Source organism: Rhipicephalus microplus, unplaced genomic scaffold, assembly GCF_043290135.1.
Source record: "Rhipicephalus microplus isolate Deutch F79 unplaced genomic scaffold, USDA_Rmic scaffold_32, whole genome shotgun sequence".
Taxonomy (NCBI): domain Eukaryota; kingdom Metazoa; phylum Arthropoda; class Arachnida; order Ixodida; family Ixodidae; genus Rhipicephalus; species Rhipicephalus microplus.
The window spans coordinates 1,203,502-1,224,349 of record NW_027464605.1 but is presented as its reverse complement, the minus strand read 5'-3'; the positions used below and the strand labels follow the sequence as shown (position 1 = coordinate 1,224,349).

The following is a 20,848-nucleotide window of genomic DNA, read 5'->3' as shown; positions in this document are numbered from 1 at the left end:
TAATGCTGAATGTGGCTTACCGTAACACCACTCTCGTTGGTGTGTATGGAGGTATAGTCGTTCCTTGCGCTTTGACTGGGTAAAAGACGTGTTCATGTATATTATCCTGTTGACTGAAAATTGACTGATTGATTGATTTGTGGGTTTAACGTCCCAAAACCACTATTTGATTGAGAGACGCCGTAGTGGAGGGCTCCGAAAATTTTGACCACCTGAGGTTCTTTAACGTGCAACCAAATCTGAGTACATGGGCCTAAAACCGTTCCGCCTCCATCGGAAATGCAGCTACCACAGCCGGGATTTGATTCCGCGATCTGCGGGTCAGCAGCCGAGTTCTGTTGACTGAAAACAAAAACAGCGTTTTTGGGCGAGGAAAAATTGCGTTCCACCAACTTCAACTTACGAACGTCAGACGTCCACTCATAACCGATCAGTGTCAAGATTACTGTTTCTCGTGGCTGTCTTTGCTTTCATTAAAAAAAATATAACTTGTGATTCCAGCACGTTCTTGCGTCTCTAAAAGAAGGAAAACAAAGATGCCGACCAAGTATGCACTGCAAACCGGCTTTATTTTTCGAAACCCATTGGTCGCGGCTACACACCCCGCAAATAGTATTTGCACAAGCGCTACTAAAGCGACTGAATGTAAAAATTACACATATTGGTCCAATACACAACCTGAAGTCAATGCTTAGCATACAGTTCGATGATATATTTCTTCATAACGCGAAACAATTGGCATATAGGTATTTGAATGACCAGTTAGCAGATTATCTAGCTCACCTAGAGATAAGCAGTATCATTGCGACTGATGCATCTGTGTCAAAAGAAAAGGCTGGGGTTGGCATTTTCTCTCCTTCTTTGGACTGGTCCTTTTGGATTCGACTCCCAGATTATACCCCTGTATTCATTGCAGAATTATTGGCCATTGTTGTTGCCCTACGCAAATTGCCCTCAAGCGAATCATTAGCAGTTATCATTACAGATCCATTATCAGTTTGTAATGCACTTTCTGCGGCAGTAAATGCAGAGCTGATGAATACGTTTCGGCATTTAGTACCGAGAAATTTAAAAAAACTGCATTTTCTATGGGTACCAGGCCACCGCGGATTATATTTCAACGAAATGGCGGACTCTTCAGCAGCAGTATTCCTGGGTGGGCCCACCATCCCAGTTTTGCCAGATACGGCTTACGTGACAGCGATAAGGTTCCGAAAAGTTTGCCTGCAATGGGGAAAAGCTAATTTGGATAAATTGAAATATTTCGAGCATTTGAGTTATTGCTGGAATAAACAGTGGTGTGTATCTCGCCAGTTAGAGGTCACTTATACCTGATTTTGCTGTGCAGTTCCACAACTAAATTATTACCTTAACAAAGCTCGGCTCAAGGCGTCACCGCTATGCATTTGGTGCAACGAAATTGAAACAGTTGAACATTTATTGTTATTCTGTCATCGTTATTCTTATCAGAAAAAAAAATTTATAGTAGCCCCATTACAAAAGCTAGGAATACAAGTAAATCTACCAGTAACTTTATCACTTGGCGGAACTTCATTTGGTCACTGTCACAGGGATGTATGCTCCTCGGTGTTTGATTACATCAACGCAACTAAAAGATTACCGTGCTAGTGAACCCCTACCTTTTCAGATCTTTAGTTTATAATTCGTAGTCATGTCTATCAAAAACAAGAGATGGTTTGACCGCTTGCTCGGCAACCATTTTTGTTTTTTGGTAGTATTATTTTTAAACTACTTTTTCAGATTGGCTTCATTTTCATATTAGTTTCATTTAAGTATCCTGCCGCCCGGTTCTTGGCCCATCCGCCTCTGTGGGTAAGCGCCATTCATCAGAGGGCATCATCATCATCATCATTAGAAAATAGTTTTTGGTTTTGCGTTGTTACAATTGCCAAGTATCTGCTCAGTCGTATCTTTCTTTTTTCTGATATAAATCGCAATGCTCGAAGAAGGTTCTTGTTTTGAACGCTTTATTTGCATGGTGGTCGTCCCAAAAAGTTCATGTTGGATGCGCTTGTGAAACCGAAACCGAAATCGCAAGAAAACAGGTTACTTGGCGTATTAAAATCAGTATAGAAGCTCCATGTAGCTCTGGCAGTGCTACGACAGATATTTCTCGCCGACTATAATCCGCATGAAGCCCTATCTCGACAGATCGCCGGAGAACGAGTGAGAGTGCACATGCATCCTTTCATGGTCCAAAGCATCATGACGATGCATCTGAGGAGGGGGATAGGGCCGCGACAGGTTGGCCACGTTCAGGTAGCCCGCCCCGACCATCGTGGCACGAGCACCATGCAGGCCAGACCCGGCTGGCATGCGCCACGTGCTCCTGCGCTCTGCCTCCGAAAAAGAGGAAGACAGTTGGTTCTGCAGAACTCAACTAGCCGGACTTCAACGACCATAGCCACTAGCTTCGTGGGCTCAAGTTGACTCTAGTAAATACGCTTGTTTTAGTTGACTGTCTCCCTCCGCATCGCTACATTAGTTTCATCTGTCCCTGTTTTCACTCTGCGCTATCTAATTTTCGGTTTCCTTGTTTTTTGCTTCTACTTTTTGGAATCTAAATTGCTCGAGAGCAGGCGACGCGTGTCCACGTGCTCCAGCTCGAGCGAGCTGCCATGCTAAATTGTGAAGCGTACGGAAAAACAAGTCCCTGAAAGAAGACGTGCTGTGTTCCCCCCTGCCTCGTACAACCTCGCATCAGTGGTGCCCCAGTGCGTGGTCTGGATGGCCACACAAGACCGAATAGGACCCGGCGCGACTCGACTCTCTACAACCGGTGACCACCACCGAGGCCACGTTGTCATACCGCCAACATTACTTCGCACGGCAGGACTGCCGCCTCCGGTGGAGACCACGGTGCGCTGCTTCTGTGGCCAGTACTCCCATTCCATCTTTACTGCGCTTGCAACTACAGCTGAGCCTGTTCAGAAACACCACATGATACCTTCGAAGCTACCAAAGTTCCTCTACGACATCGAGAGGGAAGCGGCATGGGACGAGCAGCTGCGTGCACTCAGTCTCCCAACGCACTGCGCACCACTGCAACTGCTCCAGGATCGTCTAGCGGCATCTTGGCGTGCCTTTTGACGTCGCGTCTTCGTGCTGCGTGACCTCGCTCGAGGAGTTGTTTCTTTGCGTAGGTAACATGGACCGCGGGGTCATACAGCAACGTAACCGCTCAAGTACGCCATCCTGGCTGGAGCAGCAAGGTCCAGGTGCATCCTGCATTGCTGCTGTTAGTGAATCAGCCTCTCGTGTACGGTGGCCCGAAAGAGGCAACGTCTACGCAAAATCAATGAATGTATTATATATAAACGCTTATTGAAGATATGGGTTGCCTTCGGGTTTTTTTTTGTGAGTATTGAGTGCCGATTCAGTCCAAAACCATCAAATACTGGCATCATCTTCCAGACATGTAGTTTATGCACTTTTCGCCGAAATGATGCGCCAAAACATTTTCTTCATGAAGGTGCTCAGGTTCGACTACTCATGACCTACGAAACCTACGTCTCCAAAGTGTTTAGCGGCTGATCTTCTCCTTGAATAATACGCTGGCTTTGAAGCCGGTCTCTTCGATTGGTTTCTTTATGTATTTATATAACTGTTCAATTGAATGTCCTGATATCACTAAACGAATATGAAAGATGCCGTAATGATGGGCTACGCACGTTTCCACCACCTGGGGGTCTTTAACGTGGACCTAAATCTAAGCACACAGGTCTCAAGCACTTGCACCTCAAACTTTTCGTGCTGCAGCCTTGAATATGTGACTCATACTCACATGAGTGATCAGCCGCACCGTAATTTACTACGTAGATGCGCAATATTAAAGTTCGAAACAATAAGACAACATGACATATAGAAGAACGTGTGAACTTATAACTTAAACATTGTAAGTTTTCTTTTGTGAAAAAAAGAAGACTTAGAAAAAATTGAGAAATAACCTTTTACAGCCTCGCCGCGGTGGTCTAGTGGCTAAGGTACTCGGCTGCTGACCCGCAGGTTGCGGGTTCGAATCCCGGCTGCAGTGGTTGCGTTTCCGATGGAGGTGGAAATGTTGTAGGCCCGTGTGTTCAGATTTGGATGCACGTTAAGGAATCCCAGGTGGTAGAAATTTCCGGAGCCCTCCACTACGGCGTCTCTCATAATCATATGGTGGTTTTGGGACGTTAAATTCCACATATCAATCTATCAATCAACCTTTTATAGCTTTGGCTGATAGTACTGCAATCTACAAAAAATGATGGTAATAGGAATCTAATACATATTTTTCTGGACAGATATCTTGCACGTGTTTAGGCTTTAAAACAGTAGAGCTTAAAGCCATTCAGGGGATAGGCCAAGGATTTATAATTTCTAATTTAACAGGTAACTTGAACGATGTTGAGTAAAAAATGAAAACTATAAATGAATAAAAAGAAATAATGGTTGATTGATATCTCGCGTCTAACCTCCGAAAACCACCTTATGGGTATGAGAGATGCCGTAAAGAAAGGTTCCTGAAAATCGACCACATGTAGGTCTTTATTTGCAGGTCTTTATTTGGTCCTAGTTGGTCCTAGTTGGTCCTATAAGACCTGGGCCCGGATTCACAAAACTAACTTACGAAAACATTTTTGCGCAAGAGAAATTTTCTTGCGTAAGTCGATTCACGAAACGAAAAAACGTCGTAAGAGGCCATAGTTCTCACATCGGCCGCTGCAAATAACGCGCGCTGTGACTGCCCGGGAACATGTCAGCGATGGTGATGCAGTTGCTATATTTGCTTACGTCACCGAAAAGTGCTCGTAAGTGGATTCACGAAGCGAAATTGTGCGTAAAAACAGCATGGCTGAGAGAAAATCCCAAGAGTGGTCCGGACCACTCTTAGGAACAATGTGGCTACTTAGAACCTGCTGCCGCAGCGGTATACTTTGGTGCCCTGGCTGGTTTTGAGTTGATTCACGCCCATCAAGGGCTGCCTGATGACTGCTGGTGCGTTTTTATTTCTTTCGGCGCTTTGAGCTTCGCGTGTTGTTTCCTTTGTACGCAGTGGATGGTGTTGACAACCACCATCGTCCAATAAGTTCGAAGTCGCAGTAATTGAAGAATTCTATTGGGCGTCAATGGCATAAAACTACGCATGTAAAGATTTGTGGTTGGATGAAAACCAATGTGATACGTGAATGGCCGGTGCATTCGAACGCGACATGGCATAGGATCAACCTTATTTGTTATGTTGTTGTGTTGCGCCCCATCTCATCCAATTAAAAGTGTGACTCGAGATCCTTGCCTCATTGGTGGAAATTACCACCAAAGAGGTTAATGGGAGCACATTCTTTGCACGCTATAGGAAATAAAAATGAGAGGAAGTTTTCAGTGAGTGGTTCCTAAAGTTTGTGCTCTAGTGTACTTTCATTGGCTCTAACAGTCCAATGGTTGCGATCTCTGAAATACAGCTGTCGATACACTTTGGGACGATCTGCAACAAAGCGTACTTTGTAAACCAAAGCGTATTAGGGGTGCGCATGATTATGCATGGAACTACAAACAAATCATGCATCTTCACCTTCACTGTTCAGACACCGATATGAACCATGATACTATGGCAAGCAATCGGAATGAAATGACCCTAGTAACTTTGTATGACACCAAAAATATGCAAACCCTCACGATTCTAGAGCAAACCTTGGCTAAATTCATCCCTGCGTCAATTACCAGCCATTTAACTTGGCGCACGAACATCATTCAAAGGTAGAGCGAGCCACTGACAAGTATTTTGTGCGCCGTAGCGACCACTTGAGCTGAGAATAATAGCGTTGCGAAGGCGAATCCCCTGTCGCATGCTCTGATCGAAGCAGACGACAAACGCGAGCAGACGACGGCTTGGCCGACAGGCACAGCTTGTGATTGGTTCTGAAGCAATACCCTCTACATCAGCTCACTCCGTGACGTTGCCAAAACACTTCTTTCATCTGGCACGCCTGTCCTGTTCGTCATATCACCCCCCTCGCACATAAGAGAAATTTTTTTCACGCCGTGAAAATAGTGCAAGTACTTTCTAAGAGCTCTCTTATCGTCTTGTGTGCTGCGCAGTTGTCGAAAACAACATGGCGTCGTAAACAGCATATCGGTCGGTGCGACTTTCAGCAAACGCTTCTCGCACGAGTTACTTCAGCGTTTGAACGGATGTGTTGTGATTACAGCAGCTCTTTCGGTGCGTGTAAGCAGTGCGGAAAGCTGTGGCAGTGCAATGGTGTACGGTGAAGCGCAGCGAAGCCTGTGCGTCGGTGTGGTTATCAAGCGGGGATCGGCGTCGATGTATTGACGACAACTGGCACTCGAGAAGCCTGCAATGTGTGTTTGTGTGCCGGTAACAGTTCGTTCGCTTGACTTTCCAGTCTCTCAGTTTGGTGCTGTGCGACATTTCGGATTGACAGCGTTTTGACACGTTACTTGAGTGACCCCAAGTACGTACGGAAACGTATGAACTACGCGCTCGGTTCTTGCTTCGCCACTAGTTAGCCCGCACGCTTCTATTTACTTGAGAGCAATGTACTGTTCGGGAGTGAAACGATGTTCGTTGTGAACAGTGGTGCTGTGTTGATGTTCCAAGACTTGTGAACAAGCTGTGCTCGTGTGACCAAAACTTGAAAGACAGCGTCGATAACTGTTTTTCCCTGCGAAGTCGTGGTGGGCAGCTTGGCGCTTTTGTTTATTAAGTCGTCACTTCTCCTTTTTGTGATAACCATAGTCCTAGCGCTGTGATGTGATCAACCAAAACTGCGAGATGCTACATTCTGTTGTGGATCGTGTTACTTTGGAAGCGCGCCTAGACTGTTCTTCGGTAACAAATTGAGAGTTCTATGTGGCAGCGAGAGCCCGTGAACGTCAAGCTTCCCTCCAGCCCCCCCAAAAAACAAAGATTTCACCGGTGCCTTGCTTTGGATGAAGTTGTAGGCCAATATCGCCTAACTACAGGTTTCCGAGTTCGTCTGGCCATCGTTTTGCATGGCACTAGAGCCTTGACAACAGCCGGTCATGGCCAGTTCTTACACTTTATCAATGGACGTGCACGCCTGGCCAGCCCTTCATTGCTGTCATTGGCAGCTTCCAGTCTGCAGATGCCCTTTGCCTGTTCGCCGTACTTGGTTCCTTATGACACCGACGCCCACTAAATGCTGCCATCGGTGAGTTCACCTTGCAGAACTAAATTTCACCGGTACTATAATTCACGCAGTTCTATAACGTGTGCAAGTTTTTAAGCCCATCAGATGTAATGTTTCTCTATGGTAAGTTGAAGCATGAAAAATTTACTACTACTGTTATATACATACATATATTATGGAGCAAATACATAAAAAGTTTTTTGTGATTTGATACAAGTGAGCTCTTGTTTGATTATGAGGTTGGGCCTGTCGATTGACCACGTTTGATAGTTGGAAAGTTAATGTGAATTTATTTTTCAGGAGCCAGGTTGCACTTAAAAATTTATGTTATTTTGGAAAATTAGTTCTATAGACGATTACCACTGTGGTAGTACTATACTTCAGTAGGACATATATATTGCGGTACGTAAATTTTACATGAGGCTTCAGTTTATTTCAAAGTGATTATAGCAGACTTTGGTCACTTTAACGAAGTGATAGCTTCCTCAAATAAGTATTAGAAGTCAGTGCTTTTAATGATTGTTTTTAAATATCTCGTTTTTGGCTCTTCGCAGATCGCAGTAAGGTCCTGTGATGCATCGGTTGCACATTCTGGCACATCAATCCTCATCATTACTTGGAGCACCTGTACAAAAGTAGGAAGGACACGTTCTCCCTAACTGTGCAAGCCTATGTCACTGCTCGGACTGTTATCATTCAGCGGATGTGACGTGGAAGCATGCATGGCAGCCTCATCTTGAAGGACTGCAATCTGCTTGGGAGCTTCGAGGGCACAAAACTGCCTACGGCTGGCTGCAAGGATAGTTTTTCTTTAATACAAACGATTACGTGAACACCACTTACTGTGCACAAATTGAAAACCCAAGCATGGTTGCTTTCAATAGATACCTGTAATATTCTTACACATAATTCTTATTCGACATTTATAGAACTAAATTGCAAGATAATTGAGAATGTTGAAAGCTGAAAGCCTGCAGCTTATGAATGAAACTCCAATAATCTGAGACTCAAAAGCTTGTGCTTTGAAACGAGCACAAATACTTTGATTCCTTATTGAGCTCTCCAGCTTGTAACTCCCTCTGTAGATCAAGTGCTCTGGAAGGAAATAGCAAGTGGGTGAAAATTGCCTGGCTGTTCACAACTTGCAAGGAGAAAGACCTATTGAAGAAGCCTCAGATGACATAAGGCCAGTAACTGCATCTTTTACCTAATGTAGCTTTTTCTCTCTCAGTGCTGTTGCTTGTGTTTCAGCCGAACATGTTCACCACGATTGCATAGTGATATATATATTTTTTCTACAAATTGTACCTGACCTAAGTATGCATTGTTGATCTCTAAAGGTGACGTTCAGTGTGTTTCAAAGCCATGGCTTCTCATTTCTCTGACTGTGGCTAGCCTATTTCAGCAGCAGAGCGATGCAGCTAGCACACATGCAATCCAAGTCATGGAGCGCTCCTTTGGTGTTCTGTGCAGGACACAGCATATCCATCCGGCAAGACACTGGTATGAACAATAATGGTGAGTGTTGGTGGCACCTGTAGGAGCCTGTTGTGTTTGTTGTGTATGATTATTTCCCCTGATAAAGTGCATTTTTGAAAGGTTTTCTTCATTTAGAATAATAGATGTCAGAAAAAAGCACACTCATAATCCACAAGTTCTTTGTGTCTTCTAGACTGCCCATTTGCTCCTATATGCGGTATGGTGAGCTGGCTATGTTAGATAGCCTTAAAGTTATCAACATTGGCTGTTGTGTTGTAATGCAGTCTAACTTGTGTTTCTTAGTGAACTTATTTGTGGTCTACTTCTCGCACCTAGTGTAAAGTCGAAATAAAAGAAACTCTATTGGCTTTTTATGCCTGTCCGAAGTTTCATGCCTTCATCTATAACATTGCCCCGCCGCGGTGGTCTAGTGGCTATGGTACTCGGCTGCTGACCCGCAGGGCGCGGGTTCGAATCCCGGCTGCGGCGGCTGCATTTCCGATGGAGGCGGAAATGTTGTAGGCCCGTGTGTTCAGATTTGGGTGCACGTTAAAGAACCCCAGGTGGTCAAAATTTCCGGAGCCCTCCACTACGGCGTCTCTCATAATCATATAGTGGTTTTGGGACGTTAAACCCCACATATCAATCAATTCATCTATAACATTATGGTTTTGCTCTTGTATCATATTAAATATATTTTCAGCCTTCACTGTTTGTGTGTGTGTTGAGGCTTCTCATTGGCTTCTGAAAATACAATATCTGTAAATATGAGCACATAATTGACAACTATACACTCTTGCATGTAGCATGGTTGTAACAATGATCTGTATTTTTCTAAGTTCCAGCAGTAACAAGGGGTTCGGTGCTCCACGGTCATGTACAGTGTATCAAGAACAGAGCACAGAAGACCAACAAGTATAAAGGGACTGCCAGTGACTGTTCTCCTGCTCAAAGTTTACAACACCAGAAAGAGCACATTGTGATGTCAGGAGCAGCTGCTGCTTAACTTCTTAGCAGTGCATTATTCAGCAGTTCCTTTGCTTGCATTCGAAATTATTTAAATTTTGCATGGAAGATACCAAACTATGACACTAATTTAAAAGCTGCTGTAGTGTTAGTGGGCAAATATTTTTGAGCTGAAGTTTTTAACAGGTGTGTTAAGTGCCTGCGTGCCTCTACATTTGCATGCCAGAAATCACAGCATCCATAGTCGCCAGTGGTAACTGTGTTTGCATTCTTTGTAGCACTAGAAGTAAAGCCATGGATGCAGTAATCATGTATTTAGTCGATGTAATCCTTCAGTGTACACTCATTTGTATAACACCAATGATGCCATGAGTGTATAAGCTCTGGGAAGTGAATCTATGTGGATTATTTTATTTGGAAGGAAGAGCATCATCACTACTCCTAGTATATCTTAACAGTAGATTTTAGTGCTTGGGTATTATCCCACTGCCTGTCCGTCCTTCAACAGTCTACTTATCTACTGTGTAAGTGTAACTTTTTAAATGTATACTTTGCTCGGATAGGTTTGTTCATAATGTAATGCAAGTGACTTATCATTTATGCAGCTCTACTCAGTCTAGAAATAAAAGTATTTATTTTTTTTATATGTAGCTATAGCATGCATTCACTTGTGTTTTTTTTTCTAGGTGCCTGTACAATTGTTTAGCCCTACTCGGTTGCTGACCCGCAGGTCGCGGGTTCACATCCCGGCGGCGGCGGCTGCATTTCCGATGGAGGCGGAAATGTTGTAGGCCCGTGTACTCAGATTTGGGTGCACGTTAAAGAACCCCAGGTGGTCGAAATTTCCGGAGACCTCCACTATGGCGTCTCTCATAATCATATGGTGGTTTTGGGACGTTAAAACCCCACATATCAATTGTTTAGCCCTACAAATGTGCTGGTATACTTTAATATTGAATCTGGCATCTTAAAATAGTTTGTTAGTGGAAGTAAGAATGTGTTTACAACCAATATTACTATCCTCAGATGAACTGTGAAAACTCTGTGGAAATTTATTTACAGTTTTTGAACGTTGTGAAGGCAAATGTTATGTTCTTTTATTGTGGTCCCTGTTTCAATCAAATGACCCATAATTACTTGGCAGTGGCACAGTATTAGTTGTTATTTTACACATATGTACTGAGCAACATCGCAGTTGAGGCCAGCAGCAAGACATACATGCAGTGCACTGGAGCATCACCTCACATAGTGTACAGTCTTTGCCCACCAGTAAACTCAATATTTTTCAAGCAGACTAATAGACAGCTGTATGGGAACTGTGTTGGTGTGCAAACTTTGAAGTCTTCTTGAGGAGTGTTTTTCATCATTTTTGTCTAAGTGAAGTAGCTACCCGAGGCCACAACTGGTGGGAATGTGGTGGTTTTCTCTCTCCAAAAGCACTCCTACCAGCTGCCTCAATGTTAGCATGGGGTGAATTCACAAACTGGAAAAATAATTGGTCTTTGTTTTCTTGGCCGAAAGAGTCACTTCCACCGTTGAGCCACCAAGACGCGCCAGAATAGAAACTTTTAGCTAAAAAGTTGATTCTACTTTTGAGAAGTGTTTTGGGGAAACGAAATGGCACCTATAGCTGTCAATATAAACACTGTTTGCACCAAGGAGCTTAGTAGCTTATATTTGTATTATTCATGTATTGTCTAGAATTTACTCGCGCTGTGCCAACTTTCAGCCCAAGTGTCCTAACATGCTTTGTTAGTGGCTTGTGAATGAGCCAAGCTATGTAAATAGAGTGATATTGCAGACATGTACAAAATATTGATGCACAGCCCTTTTCTTTAGCATGACATTGTCAAGGGCTTTATTCTTGTGTTTTTATAAAGAGTGCTTGTCACTGGGCATCAGCGGAAAACTATGCATCAAGCTTTTGCGAGATGGTTCGAGAAACACCGTGTTCAGACATAACAGTGCCGGTGGATTTCTCTCGTAAGTTACTTTCTGTAGTGTATTCAAAATGAGTTTATTAGAATTGTTGTTTTATAGCCATTCATTTTAATATTTACACCTGAGTGTGTGTATGTATGTATGTATGGGTGTACATATGTATATGTGTGTGTGCGTATATGTATGTATGTATGTATGTATCTTTTAAATGAGAATCCGTTTATCATTGGTGAGTAAGTTTGGTAATGATATGGCTGAATTTGTTTCTAGTTATTTCTCTTTTGAGCCATTACATATTTCAATTTATTTTGTACTGCATAAAAATAAATGTAACCTTACACAGAATATGTGTGTTCGAAGGAGTTGTTTTATTTACCAACCTACAGTCATGGGCAAGAAATTGGGTAAAATGGAACGGACCTGCCAAGATTAGTTTACAGCATAGCTACTCTACATGGCATATCTCGTACACATTGCGTTGGTTGAATATCTCTATTTCAACCTTTCAAATTTATACAGAATAAGCAAGCTATCACCCGTGGTTGTATATGTGTGTGATATTTATGCATACTGTGATACCGGTTCGCAATTACAATTAAGGTCACAAACCTAGTCAAGCTGAATACACGAATTTTGTCCATGCACCTTTCATCTGCACTGGAACTGTTGTTAATAAAAATAAACTTCAGTTTAGAAATTTATTCTAGTAACCAAAAGCAGGGTATCTCTTTATCACACAAATCAAATCGCCATTGTTCTGTTCCATTCTGGACAATAGGGGACCCTCTCAGCAGAACTCGATTAACTGCTATAGTTCATTTTAACCATTGACACCGACATTACGCTGAAGCGTGCAGCATGACAAATAGCGGGAGAGAATACACAAACTAATCACTCTGTTCGCGTCAGCGCTAACTGTCCGTGCTCTTTGGTCTTGCTGCATGTGATGATGCCCACCAAATTAGCACGAAAGCGTGTCCCTACAAAGGCAGTCAACTTGGCTGCAAGCAGTTAGCTCACTGCATGTGTAGATTTTTCTTCAAAACACCGTGAAGACTGATTGCTGGTCGAATATCCAAACACGTGAAAAGTAATATATCAGGTATAATTCGGTATTTCAGCACTGGACACTTTTGCGATAAGAGAGAATGGAGGAAAAAATTATGAACCCTGAATTGTTTAATTTTTGAAGGAGCACAATACAGCGCTTTTGGGTCAAAAGGGGAGTGAAAGAAGCAAGTGCGAAAGCCTACTTCTCAAAAAATTAGTACCCGCCACCACGCATAATGTCAGGCCGGGCAACCTTTTGAAAAAAAAAAAAGTTCTTAGTGGTTCTGCGAATCGAACCAAGTACCTCGTAGATTGTAGTTGAGCGCTGTAACCGCTCGTCCACTGCAGCAGTGCTTGCATTCGCCCTATTGCTGATATATCGTCATTCCTTCGAATGAAGCCAAATGCAAAAACGTCCGGTGAAACTTTGTCAAAAATATAAAAAATAGTTAGAATGCGTTTGCCCAAGGTTACTAGAAGATAGAAACCGCCACGTGTGACTGTATAACCGTGCGCTATTTATTCTTGTACATTACTGTCATGACGTTGGGATAGCCGGCTCTAACGTAGGCTACCTTCTCATAGTTTGCCAAATATAAATAAGAAAATAAAAATATATAACAGCCTGTGACAACGCTAATCAACTATTATGAGTTCACTGTCACTAGTGTCACTTTCACTAGATGAATGCTCAGTTTGCTTCCATTATCGTTATTTAGGAAAGTTTTGGCTTATTAACTCAACTCTCCTAATTAGCAATGATTCTCACATCTAAGGACAGTCACACTTCATCTCGCTTTCTGAGTGGCTGTCACCCCCATATAACGCGTACTCCTCTTTTTTATGCTCTCCGAGCATCTGACGCTGCTTTGCGGAGACTTTCCCTGACGTCTGCTGGGCCAGAAAATTGTCTTTATTATCTATCAATTTCAAGCTTTCGCGAAGCCGAAACGAGAGTCTGTCTCTCTCTCTTCATCCTTTTCGCACGTGTGATAACGTCTCTCGACCTCAAGACTCGTATACACGTCCCTTGCTTTGTTTGCGCACTCAAACAACGCTGGACGAAATATTTGCACCGTGTTTTGTGAAAAGCATTAGCACTGAGACACCTCCCGACGAGTCTCCCTCATTTTACGTAGACATATACTTAAGCGTAAGCGTATGCACGTTCTCGCATTCCGGCTTTATAAAAATGCCGCGGTGCATGGAACCAGCGAAATTGCGCTCACAATTTCACTTGATTACTGCTGTTATCTATTATAGCACAATTCGTCTGCAGGCACCAAAGTCGCTCATGTGTCTTGTAATAAGAATATTGTAACAAAGGCTACCTTTGACTATAGGTACAAAACACCCTTGCGTTCACCACTATATCGTGCTAGATTGCACGGAATTAGTTAAGTAGCAGCGCAGCTTCAATGAAATGTAAGGTAAGTGGTCGCTTTAAATAAGGGAAGACATTCAAGGCACATTTTCAAACATTGCATGCATCGATTTATGTGTGGTTTCATTTATGTGGTGCACCTGGAGTGTTGTTTACTTGTACTAGGCGAGATAGTGCATGGATTGCTCGGTGGCTTAAGGCCATCAAGCAATTATTTTTTAGCTACAGTCGTTGATTAAAGGCGAGTGCTTGGCTTTGCACCGCCCACCAAAACGTCTATTACAACGTACGCGGCATCCCGTAAGCGCTGTAGCAGACGCTCGCGGAACTGAAACTTAGATGCAGCAAATTATTGGCTATCATCGTATACTCTCGATGTTAGACGCTTTGCGTGCTACCTTGATATTATCGGCACACACTTCTTTCTTTCCTTGTCGTTTCATCGGCTATCGTCGGTCCTCCTTGCCCTCTTAAGTGCCGAATAAGTTAAATTCATACCCGCGCTATAGTAATCACTCCAGATAAGAGAATTTTTGGCTAAGAAAATGCGTAGCCAAAGAGAAAGCTTTGTGAATTCGGGCCCAGCTTCTTTGTTAAAAGATACACTTAAGATGTTTTCACCCTTGTCTTTCTTGCTTTACATTATAATGCAACAGAGAGGCCAAGTAACATACATGCGCGATCTGGCTGCTTTTTTCAATTCTTGTGTACTCAATATAGCGTTAATTTTTCAAATAAGAGTCCATGATAGTCATAAATTGAGCGGAAAATTCCTTATGACCATTCCACACGTTTGCACGAACGCCAAATTCTTGTTATCGCGAAAGGTCACTGAACTTTGAACACAATTGTGCATGCCATTTCAAACAGCCTCTTAAATTTACTGCACCTCGGCTTCTAGGTGCATTCATGATTGTACCTGGTGTACCGTAAAGTTTATAGCGCGTACTTTCTTCCGAAAATCTGAGCTTTTTGCAAGCGTATTTCTGTTCCAAATGGCTCAAATCGTGGTAATACTTGCTCCCTTGTATTTCGTCCGTCTTTTGCAACGTCTTTTAACCCCGCCTGCGAATTATTCTGTTCGGCCACTGACTGCAGAAGTTTCTGCTCTACTTGCCTCACTACCACGTGCCTTTTTTTATAATTTGCACAGCTTCGTAATAATGAGCCTCTAAGCCACCTTCCACCTTTCCCAATACGAAGAACGAGGTGCCTTTTGTCTTCGAAACACAATTCGTGACACCTGCAGTTTGTTCACCCAACATCAGGATGTAGATATAATGTGAGACCGGGTGCTAAATGCTTATTTTCATCGTGTCTTCCTATTGTGCCACTTTGATTTATGACTATAATTTAGAAGTTGGAAAGGGCTTTTGTAGTGTGTTTGTAGCGCCTAGTTCTGCCTATTTTCACCGTTAGTGCCTGAACTACTGTGAGTGCCTAAAGAAGCCTATTTTCAAGATTGGTAGCTAACATAATACTATCCGAGCACAAATTCTTTTCTCTAGTGTGGCATAAAACCATTATTGACATAACAGGGCAACATTGACATCTCTGAATTCAATGAGGTTCAAACGAAGTCCTCTTGTTTTTCTGACATCCTGTAAACAACACCTATTAGCAGGGAAATGGGACGCCGTGGCAACCACATCCCATATCGCTTCCAACATGACGCAAGCTTTTTGAGGAGGAGGGGAGGAAAACACGCTGTTTCTGCAGCCCTAAATGGGAAGACATCTCAGCGTCTGCAGGGTAATGTGGAAAGAAGAGTAATGATTGGTGAAGGAGAGAAAAATAGCGTTTATGGCCGAGTACCGATTGACTGTAAAACATTTATTGATAGATTGACACGGAGGGTGAGAAACACTACGTGGTTCCCTGTTACAAAAGCCCATTGGCTTCGACTGTGCCCTTTATTTAGATACTGGGTTTCTGCCGTTCCTCGAGGAATCATCATGACGATCATCATCAACGCTGTCATCGTAGTCGTTCATCGAGTGGCGCGCCGCTTTCGCGTCTTTACTTTTTTTTCTCAACTGTTCACGGTGCACGAGGGCAGGTTACCCGCGCTCACGAGAACTACCACGAGCGATCGGGAGCGAGCCGTCGTCCCCAATCAAGGATCTCAAAACCGTCGCTATAAAACGCTCATTCGACAAGACCAGCGGTGGTACCACATTGCGAAACCGGTCCTTGGTGATCACCAACCACCAAGAGTGGATAGCCACCCAACTTGGACCTGCACCGGGTGGAAGCCACGTTCTTGATCGGCGCCCTCTGCCACGTCTTGCTTGGCCAGCGATACTGCAGCCTTCGATTAACCTCCTGGAGCACCACTGCTGCCAGGGCCAGTACTTCCATTCGATCTAGCTGCATCCCGGGCAACGATTGACTCTATTCTTGACAACCGTGGGGTGGCTTTTCCCAGCGTGTCACAAGAACACCGAGCCCAATGTGACCTCGGACGAGCAGCTGGTTGCACTCGCCGCTAAGAAGCATGACTGCTGCTACTAATGAGTGCCGGGAAGGTAGTCCCATGATTTCCTTCTGATGTCCGCATGTCTGCGTGCTGCTTGACCCAATGCGAGGGGTTGAACACAGCGAAGAACTCCTGCATGGTGGGACCACGCAGCCACCACCTCGCTGACATGACACGCCCGCAAGGTTTCAGTGGTTCAAGCAAGCGCCGCTGCACTTCGCGGACATACCAGTGACAATTAACTGTGGGCGCGGAATCACCCGATCAATAGACGATTGTATAGCTTATAAGGATTATTTCGAATAAACGCTTATCAGCGTCATGTCTTGAATGTCAATTTCCTCACCAATAGCACCGTGAGACGGGCAACATTTAGACCATAGAAGCATTTTTGTCATGCATGTTTCATGCATTCAGTCGAAAGCTGTGTTGTGCTGGTTTGGCGTTTGAGTTATCCTTTTTGTTAGAAATAGCTATAGCGCACTGGTGGGTCGAGTTAAAGACCAGACAGTCACCGACACGAGATGTATTTCGAAACGCCAAGAACAAGCTCGCGCTGTAACCTAGCGCACGCACCCGTAATAAGTATGTACGGACGCGTCGGCGTATAAGCCATCCACCGTTTCGGGGTTTTTGGTTCACCGCCATCGCTTGGCACTCATTTTGTTGTTGTTGTTGTTGTTGTTGTTGTTGTTGTTGTTGTTGTTGTTGTTGTTGTTGTTGTTTTTCTTCTTCTGCAAATGACTCGTACCCAAAGGAGGGGATTGGCCGATTATAAGGTGAATTTGCCCGATACTTAAATCATTGCGTCATTCCGAAAAAGCTTTTGTTATTTAATTATGATTTCAAGTGCCCATTGCAAATTTGCAGAAAAAAAATAAAAAAAATAATGAGTTCGTAATTTAGCAAGAAAATCGTTTAATCACATGTATGTAGTCCTGAACGGCGAATAAAACTTCACTGTGGCTGAAACCCAGTGTAGAGGCTCCAAATGAAAGAAGATCAGGTTGTGATGATTGCAAGCCCAGTTTTTGAACAGGTGGTGCTAGTATGCTTTGCCTGAATAGATCGAAACGATGAAAATGTAATGAAAAATGAGTGATCGTTTCCTCTTGATTACGGTAAATGTAAATTGGAGAAATCAATAAACCTGATCTATGCAAGTAATTATTGATGGAGGTAACGCGGCAACAAAATTTTGTGATGACAACTTTCATGATGCTTGAACTAGACAGTTCACTACCCCAGAGATGTAACAGGTGGATGTATTCCGGGGAAGCCGTCAGTGCAGCGTCTGATAAATTTTGCATGATTTTAAGTGCGCGAAATCACGCCACCGTGATGTGTACTGTAGGAGGAAAAATAGGAATGATGGGTGTCGAAAGCGACGCCTTCGCGAGAGAATCAGCTGTTTGGTTCAACAACAAGCCTTTGTGCCCTGGTGCCCAGATTAAAAGAATACTTCGGAGACGACGGGAAGCCAATGATTTAAAAATTTTCAGTAAGGGCGAGTGACCGGTTGTGGACAGAGAAGAGTACACTGATAAAGAATTAGTTATGACTGCTACGACGGGAATGGAAGTATTTACTATTCGTAAAGGAAACATTATTGCCATAAATTCAGCCAGAAAGACAGGAAGAAAATCCGGTAAGAGAAGTGAAAGTGACCAATCAAGTACCAGGCAATATATTCCAACGCCTGATTTTTCATCTGATTGCGATGCGTCCGTTGCAATAATGACATTTGTTGGCAGAGTACCTATATGTTCCTGCAATAACCATTAATTACATCTGTAGGTAATAGCTTAGCGTGAGTTGGGAAGATATCATGGTAAACAATTTCTGAAGAAATTTGTTGCTCAATTAAAGGAAGCAGATCACAAACTTGTACATTTAGAGGCTCAAGTAACTATCGAACAAATACTATTTTTGGTTTGTGAAATCTTGGCCATTGCATGGAGAACAATAGGTCAAGATTGGAAATAAAAATCTGTTCGGGCTTGAAGCATGCTTGATATAGTCGTAAAAAGGTCTGTACAGCAAGAATGTCGAAGCGACATAATAGGGTTTGTATTCGTGCTTCAATGTATAACACGGGATTTGCAGTATACTTTGGAAGTCCTAAGCAGAGCCGTAAAGCATCTCTTTCCAATAGAACTAGCGGCCGAAGTTTGTAGGCTGGCACACCAGAAAAAACGACGCAGCCAAACTCTGACACAGGTCGAACATATATTTATATATAATCAAAAGTGCTTTTCTTCTTACACCTGATTTATAATTGCTCAACCTCCGCAGCACGCCCATTGCGCGTACTGCTTTTTCGCAATGTATTCAATGTGAGGGCGCCAATTTAGATGTTCATTATACATAACTCCAAGGTATTTCAATGATTGTACTTGTGGAATATCTAGAAGCTCGTAATATAGATATGTGCCCAGGATCTTGGACAAGGAAAACCAGAATAGCACATTTACTGGTATTCAGGTTCAACATCAATCCATCCAGCCAATGTTCTATTTCACCCCGCCGCATTGGTATAGTGGCTAAGGCACTGGGCTGCTGACCCGCAAGTCGCGGGATCGAATCCCGACTGTGGCGGCTGCATTTCCGATGGAGGCGGGAATGTTGTAGGCCCGTGTACTCAGATTTGGGTGCATGTTAAAAAACCTCCAGTGGTCTAAATTTCCAGAGCCCTTCATTACGGCGTCTCTCATAATCACATGGTGGCTTTGGGACGTTAAAGGCCACATATCAATCTATCAATATCAATGTTCTATTTCATTTACATATGCTTTCAAGATAGTGTCAAGACAGTGGAACTCAAGTGCAATAGCAAAGAAAGCAATGTAATTGACATGATGTCAATGTCATTTGTTTGTTCTTGTACGTCTATTAACAGTGGGGCACACCCGCTGTAGGTGACTTACCAAGAATGGAGTGTTTTTTATTAGTCAGTATGAAGGTCTAAAATCACGGAGGTCATATATGTAAAGATCACAATATACATAAGAAGCATAAAATTATATCTCATTTACATGTATACTAAAACAAATGACCAAAAAATTGTTCTCTGTATATTCGGGATATTTTTTGTCTCCTTGAGTTTTAGTGAACAAGCAGTCAGTAGTGGGGCTTATCGAGCTTCCCGTTTTTGGATATACCCATTTAGATCGAAGATACTTTTACTGTAGGCCACAGGGGCACATACGCATTTTCTGGTAATGCACACAAATGAGGGAGCCCAAACAGCTTCGCTGCTAAAGAAACATACAGTAGTGCTACTTGCACTCTTGGCCTTTGTGCTCGGCATTATCGTGGTGCACTAACGTCAAGTTTTAGACATGCTGGATGTGTCCATCATATTTCTTCGATGTAGGCGCGCAGTTATAGCACTGATTCTTTAAAGGAAAAGTTCATACAGTACGAACAACTCTATTTGACGATCTGTGGATGTACCACCTTTCAGGGTGACACCCTGGGCTGCTTTCACGTGGGGACAGTTAAACCTGGCCAAACCGCCGCATCGCAGGCTCTTGTGGTATTCATAAACTGTAGATCCGGCTCTTCATGAACTTGCCTCATGTTTGTACTTACTGGTCACGGAACTTTGTATACGAGTGCACATACTATTTTGAACATCCTCCTGGATTTCTTGCACCTGGGAATACAGCTACATTCTGTAATCTCGAAGTGGCACCAAGGGAGAAGTTGAGGAAGTTGTTATACGCCCACAAATGTTTTACGCTAAAGGCTCGTTTCACAGAAATTTATGCATTGGTAATGGATTGAACGCGTTCATCGTTGCATTAAAACTTAAGAGTATGTTCTTTTCTACGGCCAAATAATCAGAGAAAGACGCAAACAATATAAACAACAAAAACTCCTGCCTCTGATTGACGATTGAAGCAAGGCCGTCTTCGGTTGAAGGAGGTGTTCTTAAAGAGCCACTTTCTACTAAAGAAGCTGCTTTGCTGAGAAACGCATTGTATACTGCGTAACAAAAGTGTACAATCACGCCAGGCATCAAAAGATGTAAATATAGGAACTAGATTGTTTTTTAAAGGCTCACACACTACCAAGCATGCAGTCATATTTATATGCCATCAGAAGCAGAAGCATTAACAGGGTATTCAGATGCGTAGGTTTGCGTGTTTACCTTTAGGCGATCATTGAACCGTTTGCCGATATGTAAAAATAATAATTGGGGTACTGTGAGTCCTTAACAACTGAACTTGCAATGGGCATTCAATATACTTTGAAACTGCCAATGCTATCGTGCCATCGATTGTTTGTTTGCGGTGCGTTTGAAGCTTCCACTAGGAAGAGAAACAGCCTGGCATCTCCGAAGTCACTGCGCACGCGGCCCGATTACGCTAT

The 20,848-nt window shown here is 43.2% G+C and overlaps 1 protein-coding gene and 1 long non-coding RNA gene across 3 annotated transcripts in view; one reads left to right on the top strand and one right to left on the bottom strand.

Moving 5' to 3' along the window:
• The window catches only part of LOC142786809 (disintegrin and metalloproteinase domain-containing protein 10 homolog), a 209,325-nt gene that overhangs the window by 62,889 nt on the left and 125,588 nt on the right, over positions 1 to 20,848 (bottom strand). The gene's annotated exons all lie outside the window — the stretch shown is intronic.
• Positions 1,874 to 11,903, top strand: LOC142786793 (uncharacterized). The gene is made up of 2 exons (XR_012889160.1): positions 1,874 to 7,193; positions 7,727 to 11,903. It is a non-coding gene; the product is annotated as an uncharacterized LOC142786793 (long non-coding RNA).